The sequence below is a fragment of the Lucilia cuprina genome, chromosome 6, assembly GCF_022045245.1.
Source record: "Lucilia cuprina isolate Lc7/37 chromosome 6, ASM2204524v1, whole genome shotgun sequence".
In the NCBI taxonomy this organism is placed as follows: domain Eukaryota; kingdom Metazoa; phylum Arthropoda; class Insecta; order Diptera; family Calliphoridae; genus Lucilia; species Lucilia cuprina.
This window is the reverse complement of record NC_060954.1, coordinates 42987693-43000725: the sequence shown is the minus strand read 5'-3', so window position 1 is coordinate 43000725 and position 13033 is coordinate 42987693. Positions and strand designations below refer to the sequence as shown.

Below are 13033 nucleotides of genomic sequence, written 5' to 3'. Positions count from 1 at the left end.
TCAATACAACAACAGATTTTTGAGCAATCCAAAGGCTAAAGTCTGCAGACGTCTAAAATCCTCTTAGCCAATTATTATTGTGTAAATACAGTTTTAACCCCTACATTAGCACCCAACTGTAGGCGGTTGGTTTGATTGTAAATAGGGAACATGTTTTTTATGCTTTTTAATCTCATCAGTTTAACCACACATTTGTTACATTATTCGAAGAAAAACAAATTTAATTTGGAAAATGTTTTTTTTTCACAAAAAAAAGGATCCTAAAATAAACTAAACCCAAATGGTTAAGGTGCGTTCACATTGATTAAATATTTAATATGTAGTTTTTGTTAATATAAGAAAAAAATTTAATTTATAATTATTATACTGTATGTTCATTATTATATGAATTGAAATGTTTTTGTTATTACAAGCTTCATGTTTAATTTCTTACAAATACTGGTTATGATATTTTCCTTTAATATTTAATCAATGTGAATATTATTTTACACTTTTAATCCAATCGATTACTATTTTAATTTTCCAAAAACAACCACAAACCAGTTGCAATTTAAATCCGCCTTTTTGCAAACATTTTTATTATTATTTTTTTGCAATTTTCACAGAAAAATTACAAATAAAATGTTTACCTTGAACTAAATGTTGCAACAACAATAGAATATACAAACAACATATATTCACATTTAAACTTTAATCATAAATTTTTTTCTCATATGTTCACCTTCGTGAAAAGGAATCGAATGTGTTTGGAAAACAATGAAATAAGTTCGTTAAATTAAAATTCATTACACAAAACATACAAATTTTGATCGAAATTACCAGGAATTCGTTTACAGTGTTGTTTAGGCTCTGACATTTTTTTGGGTTCAAACATAATTTTACAGGTGTGTGTTGGTGCCTACATTACAAATTGCTATAAAATGGAAAGTGAAACATTAGTTTTTAAAACAATAAAACCCAGAGAATGCAATTGAGAGAGCGAGAGAGAGACACCAAAAGCTTTCTTCACTGATGTTGGTCAAACATTTTAGTACCAATATTAAACGCCTGCGCAGTTGTCGAAAATTTTGTACTAAAAAAAGGTAAAAACAATCAGAATTATACCCAATATTCGGTGTACTATTTGATAATGGCTCAGTTGAGTATTTGAAATCGTAACGAATTGTGGCAAACGAAAATCTTTAGCGGAAGAAAATCGACATAATTTCAATAATAATGTAAAGTAAAAGTGTTAAAATATATGGTTTAGATATAAAAAGTGTTAAAAAAACTGTTACAGTTAAAAGAAATATTATAGAGTTGAAAAAGAAAAATTTTATGAAAAAGTAATGTGAATACTTATTTACGCTAAAGTATAAAAAAGTAAAAAGAAATTAATTTTAAATAATACTTTCCCTACACTTATAAAATAAATAATTAGTAAAAATGTTGATTTAAAAAGCAACGATGTTCTACTCGGGTTTACTAAATCTTAAATACCGACTGAATCTTTTTTTTAATATATGCATAAATTTGGATTATTATAGATCGATGTTTTTGGAAAAATTTCACAATTTTTAAATAATTTAGTAACAAATAGTAATTAATGTTCTGTAAATGAGGCCGATCATTACAAAATATGAATAAAATACAGATTAAGGTTGTATTCAATACATCTACATAATTAAAACAAGTAAGAAGTTGTAGTCGGGTGAGGCCGACCATATAATACCCTACACCTGTTACAAAAAAATAAAATGTGATTTAGTTTTCATAATAAAGCATTTAAATTAAATTGTACCTTGCCTCAGATATACATACCGTTTTATTATTTAATAAAATTGTGGACATTTTAGTGAAATGTTGATGGGGGCTTTTCACAGGGGATAGGGTCATATGAGAACCTATTGTTATGGAATTCGTAAGGCTGATCAAATCAAGTATAAAATTTTGTTTTGCAGCTTTTTGTCGTGATGCGAGTATATTAAACATAATTATGAACTTAAAAGCCCTATTCGTTGTGTTCAGTTGTATGGAGGCTAGGTGATGTTTACTAGTCCATGGTTCCATAGAAAATCATGTGCCACATTTCAATGAATTGGCTCCAAAATTGTCACCTATAGTTTGAGTACAAGGTTTACATGGACGGACGGACATAGCTAAATCGACTCAGAAAATGATTCTGAGCTGATTTATATACTTTAAGGTGGGCATAGGACTAATATTATTCAGCGGGTTCAGTTGTATGGGGGCTAGGTGAAATAATGTATCGATCTTAACCATTTTCAATAGACTTTGTTCCTGGGACAATAGAAGATCATGTACCAAATTCATTGAATTATCTTCAAAATTGCGACCTATAGTTTAATTACAAGGTTTACATGGACGGACGGACGGACGGACATAGCTAAATCGACTCAGAAAATGATTCTGAGCTGATTGATATACTTTAAGGTGGATATAGGACTAATCTTATTATGAGTTACAAACATTAGCATAAACCCCATATACCCTCCCCCCTAAAGTGCTGTAGTGTATAAACATATGTATAACTGTTTAACCTATGTTCGGTGGATATATTAGCACGGGTGCTATGGAAAATTTAAAACCTAAATAGAAAACTTTATTCCCATAATTCCTATCGCATGTCCTCAACATCAAAACTTTTGTTATTATGTCACTAAATTCTAAACATGTAACACATCGAAATATTGATCATAGACTCACAGAAGTATATTATTCTGGGTCTTTATTAAATTCAAAGGCGATATAGTCCGTTCGTCCGTCTATCTGTCTGTTGAAAGCACTATAGAGTTCGTACGAAAAATGCTAGAGGGTTCAAATATTACACAAAAATTCCCTATAGATAAGGTTTGTTTGATATTGAAAATGGGCAATAATGGTTAACTTTTTTGTATAGCCCCTATACAAGTGGCCCTCCGAAAAACAGGTTTAATAGTTATAATTGTTTTAAAAATGAGGGTGTAAAGATGAAATTTGTCATAAATAAGTCTTATATGAACCAAATTCTCTCTACAAAATTATGTTAAAATCGGTTCATAATTGACCCCAACCGTCATATATGATTCCCTCCAAAAATGACTTAAATGCCCATTACTGCTTTAAAAATATGAGTTTAGGGATAAAATTCGATGTTAGTAAGTTTTTACGACCAAAAAACTATCTACCGAATTCTATGGGGATCGGTCTATAATGAACCCTACCTTTTATAAAAGGTCCCCTCAGAAAATGATTTTAACGCTCATTACTGACTTCAAAATACGAGTATAGCGCTGATATTCGACACATGTTATTTTATTATGAGTAAAAATCGAATCGATCCATAATTGACCCTACCCCAATATAAGGCCCTTTTAAAATTTGACTTAAACGCACTTTACTGAAATCTTATAATAATATCCGACGCTATGAACTCATAACCTGAGTCTTAGTCTAAAATCGACTCTAGACGTACCTGTCCTTGCTTTCTGCTAAACTGTCTCATGAAAGTCAGGTGCTCTAAAGTAAGTGAAGCGCATTGAAGTTGTATAACAAGTCTTGCAAGAAACTTTGATATGACCTCTCAAGTAGGAATACTATTTGGAAAAAGATACACTGAAAACTGAAAAGTGCGTAAATCAAATTTGAGATAATAGATGTTTCGCATCACCACCAGGGAAGAGTAAGAGGCTAGCATTGTCATTTGTGACTATATGATCTTTGAATACTGTTGAATTTACCGGTTCGTAATTATTATTCGCAGAAACAATTCAGTAAACAATCTTGCATCCCTCAAGGTTTTCACCTCGTCCGTTATACCATCGAAATATTTTCACAATTGCATACACTTCCTCTCTGAACATATACGGCATTCTTTTGACTTAATCAAGCACGATGCTTTCACCTGACCACAGCCCAGTTTCACCGCTGTGGCAATAGAATTCTCGGAGATAGTAAAACATCGTACCGAATACAAGGGACCTGGGTTTTTTTTGATATAATGAGATGGTGATTTTTTGTAGTTTTTACCTGGATTTGTTCCATTAAAAACAAACAGAATAATATGGAATAGACGCTTGATAGATTTCGGACATTAAAGTACTGGAATCTTTAAAGTTTCAGCCGCATTACTCTACTGATTGCTTTGACTCAATTACAGCAAAAGCAATCAGCAAAATCCTATTGATAAACCACTATTGAAACAGATGTCTGCTAGGGATAGGTCTTAATTTCGCTCTTGTTCTCTACCCTACTAACTTGAGAGACTCTTCCACTTTATATCGCCGTAATTTTTGTTTTCGAATTCCGTTATTGCTCGGATTTCTGACTAGAAGCTTTTATTGTAATTACGTAAACGGTAGAATATTTCTGTTTTTGGGTCTTCAATATTGAAATCCAGGCCCACTTTATTGCCCAGTTTGGAGCCATCCGTGTAGCAACGTCCCCGCAAGAAAAGAACTTCCAAAGAAGCAAAAAGGAAGTAGAATTTACTCCATGGAAGTACAAAAACAGACCTGAAGAAGTAATGATTTTAACACAGGTTTATCATAGAAGGGGTGTTTTGGATTCTCTTCGCTTATTTGGAAGTCAGTAAACATCACTTGTACAAGAGATGAACAAATTCACTTAGTGCTACTTTTGAAGTGGTGATAAATGTTATTCTTTTAGAAGTACTTCGTTTTATTTTTACTGGGATTGGTGGAAGAATTTAGCATTATTTTCTGAGCCATGGTGGCATAGTACTCATAGCAAAACTTATACCCAAGCATCTTTGTATACTTAACTCCCTGTAGTTGTTTGATTTTACACTATTTGTCTTACTTAATAAGTCCAGCAGATTGTTGAAGCATAAGCTATAATTGATCTAATTACACTTTTTAAAGCCAATGTGTCATAATAGGGCTAAGTCTCCATGCCTATAATTCTTTTATATTTCGCTCAGCACCGATGTACCATGTTAATCCTGTCGTCTTTATAGTCAAAGATTACACTTAAGTAGGTATTTAACTCTGTCTATCACCGGTATCTTAATTAAACTTAGAAATTATTGTCTATCTTGCCAAATGGAAGATTTACGTCTTCGCCGGGTTAACATTGAGGCCTCTCCGTTAAGCTCTTCTCAAGTATTAAAAGTATTACGACATCGTATGCATAGCAGACAGGTCAAAGTTCATCCTCGGTGTGGGTCCTTGAATGGCCATTAATCGTGGTAAAAACTACAAAATACCATCCTGTGGTGTACAGCGAAATACATTTCTCCTGATTGTGGCAGCTTATTCATCGAAGTATTCTGTCGATAATACTTAGGTGTCGCATAGCTAGGTTTTCCAGGTTTTGGAGTTAAAACGTTGAAAACGAACTTGGGTAATATAACAGAGTATACAGAGGCATTACGAGCCTCTTTCTCTTTCTAAAAAAAAGAAAGAATTTCTAAATCAAAGTCATTGAAAAGTAAGTGGTAATGTAAGTGCAAGTCATTACCGAGTATTTGCTGGGATTAGCTTGTATGCAATACGATGTAGAAATTGTTGCTAAACTAAACCCTTTAGAGAATAATGTTTAATAAATAGTTGATGATTTTAGTAAATAATGTATAGATATTTTAAACGTCAAAATATTTTCACAGGACAATAACATATATTTAGCAAGCTTAAATAAAATAAATAAAACTATTCAACAATTCACAAAACACAAAAAATCTGTAAATTATTCTCTAAAATAAAGAAATAATGATTTCAATTAAAATCAATCAATTTAATAAAAATTATTCCATAATCAACCTAGAATGTATGTATTATTAATAAATGAACAAAAAATATAACTATAAATAAATAAAATTTATAAATATATAATTTAAATTAAAAATATTATTTGTTTATTAAAATTTATCTTTTTTTTTGGAAAAAAATTGCAGAAAACATACATATAAGTTAAGTGCAAGTGAATGTTGTGTATGAAAATACAGTGAAAGAAATAAATGTAAATTATCTAAAAACAAAACAACTAACGAAAAATTGTAAAGCGAAATGTGTACATGAAGCTAAATGCAAATATTTAAATTTTGTTTATCTTATCAAGAATTTATTTAACGTACACAGTAAATGTGTTATTAGTAATAAAACTATTGTTGTTTTATTTATAAACAAATATATTGTGGTTTAATAATATTGAGATACAAGATACAATACCAAAAAATACATACATAACTACATGTTAATAAAAATATTAAAATAAAAATATAATAATATCAGATAATAGAAAAAATACGCAGCTCTTAACAAACAAACAAAAAAAGAAAATCGACCACCTCTGGCTCCTAATCTATGTTAGTTTCGAACTGAAAGATTCACAGGGAGAGGCATATGGTAAGTATCTATTATTAAAAATAATTTATTTAAAATATTTTTGTTATTTATGTTAAAAATACAATTTTAATTTATATCTGCAGAGAGAGAACTGAACTAGAACTAGAATTGAACTAGAACTACAACTGAACTAGAAGTGAACTAGAACTAAACTGGAACTGAACTAGAACTGAACTAGAACTGAACTAGAACTGAACTAGAACTGAACTAGAACTGAACTAGAACTGAACTAGAACTGAACTAGAACTGAACTAGAACTGAACTAGAACTGAACTAGAACTGAACTAGAACTGAACTAGAACTGAACTAGAACTGAACTAGAACTGAACTAGAACTGAACTAGAACTGAACTAGAACTGAACTAGAAATGAACTAGAACTTAACTAGATCTGAACTAGAACTGAACTAGAACTGAACTAGAACTGAACTAGAACTAAAATCTGCTGCCTAATACTCTAAACAAATTAACCCTGAACCTTCGCCTAACATTTTATAGTTTACACATTTTTTTTCTTTAAAATTTTATTACTTTCCAAATAATCTCTACATAGTAAACATTTTCAATGAAGTTAATTTTGTTTCCCCCATGTCAATAAAGAATATTTTTTTTACATTTTTATTAAGGAAAATTTCCCTATAGGCATAAAAAATTAATTCTTTAAACCATTAATTACTACTTAAAAATATAATTAATTTCTTGTGTTTAATTTTACTGACTCAGACACATGGAAATGTTTACAATAAAAGATCTTATTTTTGGAAACAATATACAGGCACATAGAAAATATTAAAATTTTTTATTACTACTACTTCGATTGGAAAAATAAACAAAAATATGTTTATTTTGAGGGAAAAAAAGCAACAAACAACATCTCAACAAGACAATAAACATTCTAAAACGAGTGAGTTGAGAATGTACAGAGATTCTGAATGTAAAAGGTCTAGGATCATTATATTGTTAAGTGTGATTTTGATACTTTTGTCACAATTTCTATATAATTTACAAACGCTGATACTTAATTCCAGGGAGTCATTCGTATTCATCTCACTCTTATGTACATAATTTTTAACTTCCTCAACTAAGTATATATTTGACAAAAAAAAAAAAAAACTTCCGTTTATTACAAATCTTGGATTTTTACTGAAAAAAATACATTGAGAACATCTGCTTTAAAATAATCCTATTTTTTCGTTTTAGTCTAATAATTTAGACATTAATAGTGGCAATATTTTTACTATTTGTTTACAATACATTTTCAAACACTCTCGAGTCATGAGCGGTTCAAATATGTACACATATGTACAGAAAAATATACATGTATTTCTCTATTTGTATATAGACTATAGACTGGACTATAGACTACACTATAGAATATATTATAGACTAGACGATAGACTTGACTATAGACTTGACTATAGACTAGACTATAGACTTGACTATAGACTAGACTATAGACTAGACTATAGACTAGACTATAGACTTGACTATAGACTAGACTGTAGACTAGACTATAGACTAGACTATAGACTAGACTATAGACTAGACTATAGACTAGACTATAGACTAGACTATAGACTAGACTATAGACTAGACTATAGACTAGACTATAGGATATAGATTAGACTATAGACTAGACTATAGACTATAGACTAGACTATGGACTAGACTATAGACTAGACTATAGATTAGATTATGGACTAGACTAAAGACTAGACTATAGATTACACTATAGACTAGACTAGATTATGGACTAGACTATAGACTAGACTATGGACTATACTATAGACTAGACTATAAACAAGGCTATATACTAGGCTTTATTTGTGAATGGTCTCAGTAGATTATGACACACCTATATTTCTTTCCATTGAGGTATGTTTGTGTATGCAACGTTATAAAGTATATTGTTTTCCTGGATCATTTATCCATTCACACTATGAACTTTTTTTCTTTTAAACAATTTTCTTGTTGGGATCTCAATTTTTCTGTTAAATTTTTTGTTTTTGTTTAATTAAAATGAAATGCAAACACATAAAATTGTTGTTGTTGTTGGCGCTGTTGTGTTTATTGCCATAATGAGCACTAAATTTAATGTTGTTGCTGCTGTTACTGTTCTTGTGGTTGAATTTTTGTTATTGGTGTTGTTGTACGAATTCAATAAACATTTATTTACATAAGTATATACCGCAATTAGAAATACACTGACTGTTTAATAAACACTCACACTCATTTATTTTCATTTATTTATATAGCAGCATCTAGTAGCCTACCCCCACCCAACAAACATTATAGCAAACATTTGAAGAGTAATTTTTTAAATCGTTCCATAACTGGTAATGAGGGTTACTTTTTTAGTGACTTAAATTTTAATAAAACTTTAGGAAAATAGTAATACAAATTTGTTTAATGTACCAAAATCGGTCCACGATTTATTTATATACCTTTTTATAAGGAAAAAAGTCTGTAAAAAACACAACATTTTACTGGAAAACAAATCTGCAGAATCACTTTCAAAAATTAAATAATTAAATAATATCGGTGTAAAAATGCATTCATATGCATTCAGTTTTAATTTCAATTTATCTTTATATAAATTGCTTGGATAAAATATTTTCTCAATTTAAGATTCAACTTCCGTGTTTGTTGGGATTTGGTTTTCTTTTGATTTTTATGTGTGAGTATTTCTTTTTTCTTTTATTTGTGGTTTATTATGGTTGTTGCTCGTTATTATTATTACCATACATGACTACAATGGACAGGGTATTATGAGTTTGTGCTGATATTTGTAACATCAAAAAATATGGATCACACACCCATTTGAAATTATTCAAATCGTCTCAGAATAACTTTTTGTGTCGAGTGACTTACATATATTCGTCTCTCCGTCCATCCGTCTGTGTGTCCATGTAAAGTTCGATACAGGTTGTGATTTTCAACATAATTTGTTGAAATTTGTTACACATTTTTCTCTCGTTTCAAGAAAAAAGCCTTGTCAGGTGTCTTAAGAAAGCTCCATTTAACCCCTACAAAGGAAAAAAAAAACTTTATATGTCGCTCAAGAAATTATAGTCGGACGAGGAAGAACATATAATACCCTATACCTATTACAAAAAGTAAAATATGATTAAGTTTTCATAATAAAACATTTAAGATGACTTGTACCTTGCCTCAGATATACATACTTAAGCTGTTTATTGTTGAATAAAATTTGGGACATTAAAGTCACATTTTTTTATAGGGGCTAGAGTCATTTGAGGCCCTATAATTATAGGGTTCATGAGGGTCATCAAGGCTAGTATAGAACTTGGTTTTGCAGCTTTTTGTCGACATACGAGTATATTAGTCCAATTCGGCGGGTCCAGTTGTACAGCGGCTAGGTGAAATAATTAAGCGATGTCAACCATTTTCTACGGCACTAAAGAAGATCATGTGTTAAATTTCATTGAATTATCTCTAAAATTGCGACTTGTAGTTTGATTACAAGTTTCACAAGCACAATTTGACGGGTTCAGTTGTATGAGGGCTTGGTGAAATAATGGACCGATTTCGTTACCATAGAAGAACATGTGCTAAAATTCATTGAATTATCTTCAAAATCACGAATTGTAGTTTGATTACAAGGTTTACATGGACGGAAGGACATAGCTAAACCGACTCAGATAATGATTCTGAGCCGATTGGTATACTTTAAGGTGGGTATTGGACCAATATTATTGTGCGTTACAAACATCAGGTCAAACCCAATATACCCACTAAAGTGGTATAGGATATAATTATGTAGAGCCCGGATTAGGTGAGAAAGCATAAAAGGGGACTTTTTTCTATTTTTTCTATGAAAGGTACTTTTTGAATTTTTCTATAATTTTCTAGAAACATTACATTAAGCACAGAGAGCCCATAGTCACAACTTATAAAGGAACAACAAAAGTTACTTTTTGAATTTACTACCAAATGTGAAGTAAACGAGAATATACAACGTTTTAGTACTTTTTCATGCTTAATGAACCATAAAATCAAACATTAAAAGTCCTAAGTTAGGAAAGGATTTTTGGTACTATTTCGTTCTATGGCTGGTACTTTTTGGCTTTAATGCGACCTGATTGATTGAAAATATTTAAAATGAGACTTTCTGGTACTTTTTCGTTTTGCGATTTATATTTTTTGATTTTCTGTAATAAAACTTGTACTGACGCTTTTTTTAATATATCGTGGTAAAGGTTATATAAAATTCGGCACAGCCGAATATAAAACACTTAGTTGTTTTTATACCTTATATCACTTTAGTGGGAGGGTATATTGGGTTTGTACTGAAGTTTGTAACGTACAATAATATATGCTCTGAATCGGTATATTGGATTTGTGCTGATGTTTCTATTGTCCAGGGAGGAAGCCTATTGAAAATAGATAAGATCAGTCTATTATTTCACTTAGTTTCCATACAACTGAACCCGCCGAATAGGGCTTTTATGTTCATACTTATGTTTTATGTTTAATATACTTGTATTTCGAAGTTGCACAACCAAGTTCTATACTAGCCTTGATGACCCTCATTAACTATATAAATATAGGGCCTTATTTGACCCTAGCAACTATAAAAACCCTTCAAAATTTCACTTAAATATCCCCAGTTTTATTCAACAATAAATGGCTTAAGTGTATCTGAGGCAACGTACAATTCAATTTAAATGCTTTAAGATATTTTATGGTTGGCCTCGTCCGACTATAAATTCGTACTTGTTTTGTTTCTTTTATTTATTTCGTTTGCTTCATTAAATATGGTGGATTCTGTTCAATTTGTTTCGAAATATTTATTTGTTAAATAAAATAAGAAAATTTAAGAGCCCATATTGAATTAATGTGTTTGTGCATAAATATTTAATCTTTGAAAAATACACAAGAAAATTTATAATAAAAATAAAAAATTATATAAATTTAATGTGGTAAAAGAATGTGTTTTTAGCACATCACAAGTTTCTCATTACGAAAACTGTTAACATTCATCGTAAGTACATACACACACATACATACGTAAGTATGTATATATTTGCTGATATGCGGTAACAAGTCATTTGAAAATAATTGTTATAGAATTAAATAAATCGTTAGCTAAAATAAGCAGACAATGGAAACAAATTTATATAAGAAACGTTTAAGGGTAATGACCCTTTTTCACTTATTGAAAACATTTAATTATTGATTTTTTTGAAAAAAAATTGTTGATGGACAGAAAATTTATATTGTTTCCCTGAACAATATACTGATTTCCTGTTTGATCTCTTATATGAGAACAAATCTGATAAATGACATTTCTTTACATTTTCATAGAATTTTTTTAACATTTTAAAGAATTTTTTCCTCTTTCCACTATTTACGCTAAAAGTCTTTGTAAATTTATTATCCCAAATTTCCCATAAACATAGTATTTATTTACATTAAATCTATCACCTATTATAGCTATTTATTACCCATTTTCCCAGGCCTTTTTTAAATTTAAATTCTTTTAAAAATTTCCCAAAATAAATCCATAACAATCATTCACATGTTGCCCACTTTAAAAAGTCACGATTTACATTTTTTCATACAACAAGGATAACAACAATAAATTCTAGTTATTTACAACATGTTTCTATTTTTTATTCATCAGTCAAAACGAAAAAAAAAACAACATTAATAGAAAAATCTACAAGTGTTTGTTAAAAGGGAACAAACAAAAAAAAAGCAACATGTGAAAAAGCATGTGCTGGCTGGATGTTGAAAATCAATATGAAAACGAATGAGAAAACGAAAAAAAAAGCTAAATAATAATTACAAAGCAGGAAAAGAGGCCGCAACATAACGCTCTTGTTTATGTATAGAGCTAAATATATAAACAGACAGACAGGCAAACATTTTTCCTGGCAAACAATACTGTTATGAAAATCCAGAAAGAAAAAAAAACACAAACAAATAAAAAAGTCAATATAAAATTGTATTTATGATGTTGCTTTTCACACAGAGCCAACTAATATACATTTATTTGTAAACACATACATAAACATTTATATATACATATATAAGAATATACATATTTACAAACCTTTTCCAAGCATACCATCCTCCCTTTCTCCACAAATAAAAAATTAAGTAAGAAGCAACAATTTTCATGAAAATTCATAAAAATATTTACATATTTTGTATTAAAATGTTTTTTTCGGTAGAAGTTAACAGGGAAATATAATAAGAAGCAGAGAAACAAAAATATATATGTAAACATCAGGTATGGAAAATTCATTTTATTAATGAACATTTCTGCAGTACTCCAAACACATTGGACTACAACTTCACTAGTCAACCGACTTTTAAATAGCTTAGATTACAGGCTATGATTTTTACTAGACAATGGACTACAATATATACTAGACTATAGACTAGACTATAGACTAGACCATAGACTATTCTATAGACTAGACTGTAGACTAGATTATAGACTAGACTATATACTAGACTATAGACTAGACCATAGACTATTCTATAGACTAGACTGTAGACTAGATTATAGACTAGACTATCCTATGGACTAGACTGTAGACTAGACTATAGACTCGACTATAGACTAGACTATAGACTAGACTATAGACTAGACTATAGACTAGACTAGACTATAGACTAGACTAGACTATAGACTAGACTATAGACTAGACTATAGACT

At 30.0% G+C, this 13033-nt stretch overlaps 1 protein-coding gene across 1 annotated transcript in view; it reads left to right on the top strand.

The window, feature by feature from the left end:
* The first annotated feature begins 1144 nt into the window (after positions 1 to 1144).
* Positions 1145 to 13033, top strand: part of LOC111682943 (protein qui-1) — a 122500-nt gene continuing 110611 nt past the window's right edge. The window contains exons 1-2 of the mRNA XM_046954107.1: positions 1145 to 1217; positions 5894 to 6344. The gene's annotated coding sequence lies outside the window, so the exon portion shown is untranslated. The remainder of the gene's footprint in view (positions 1218 to 5893; positions 6345 to 13033) is intronic.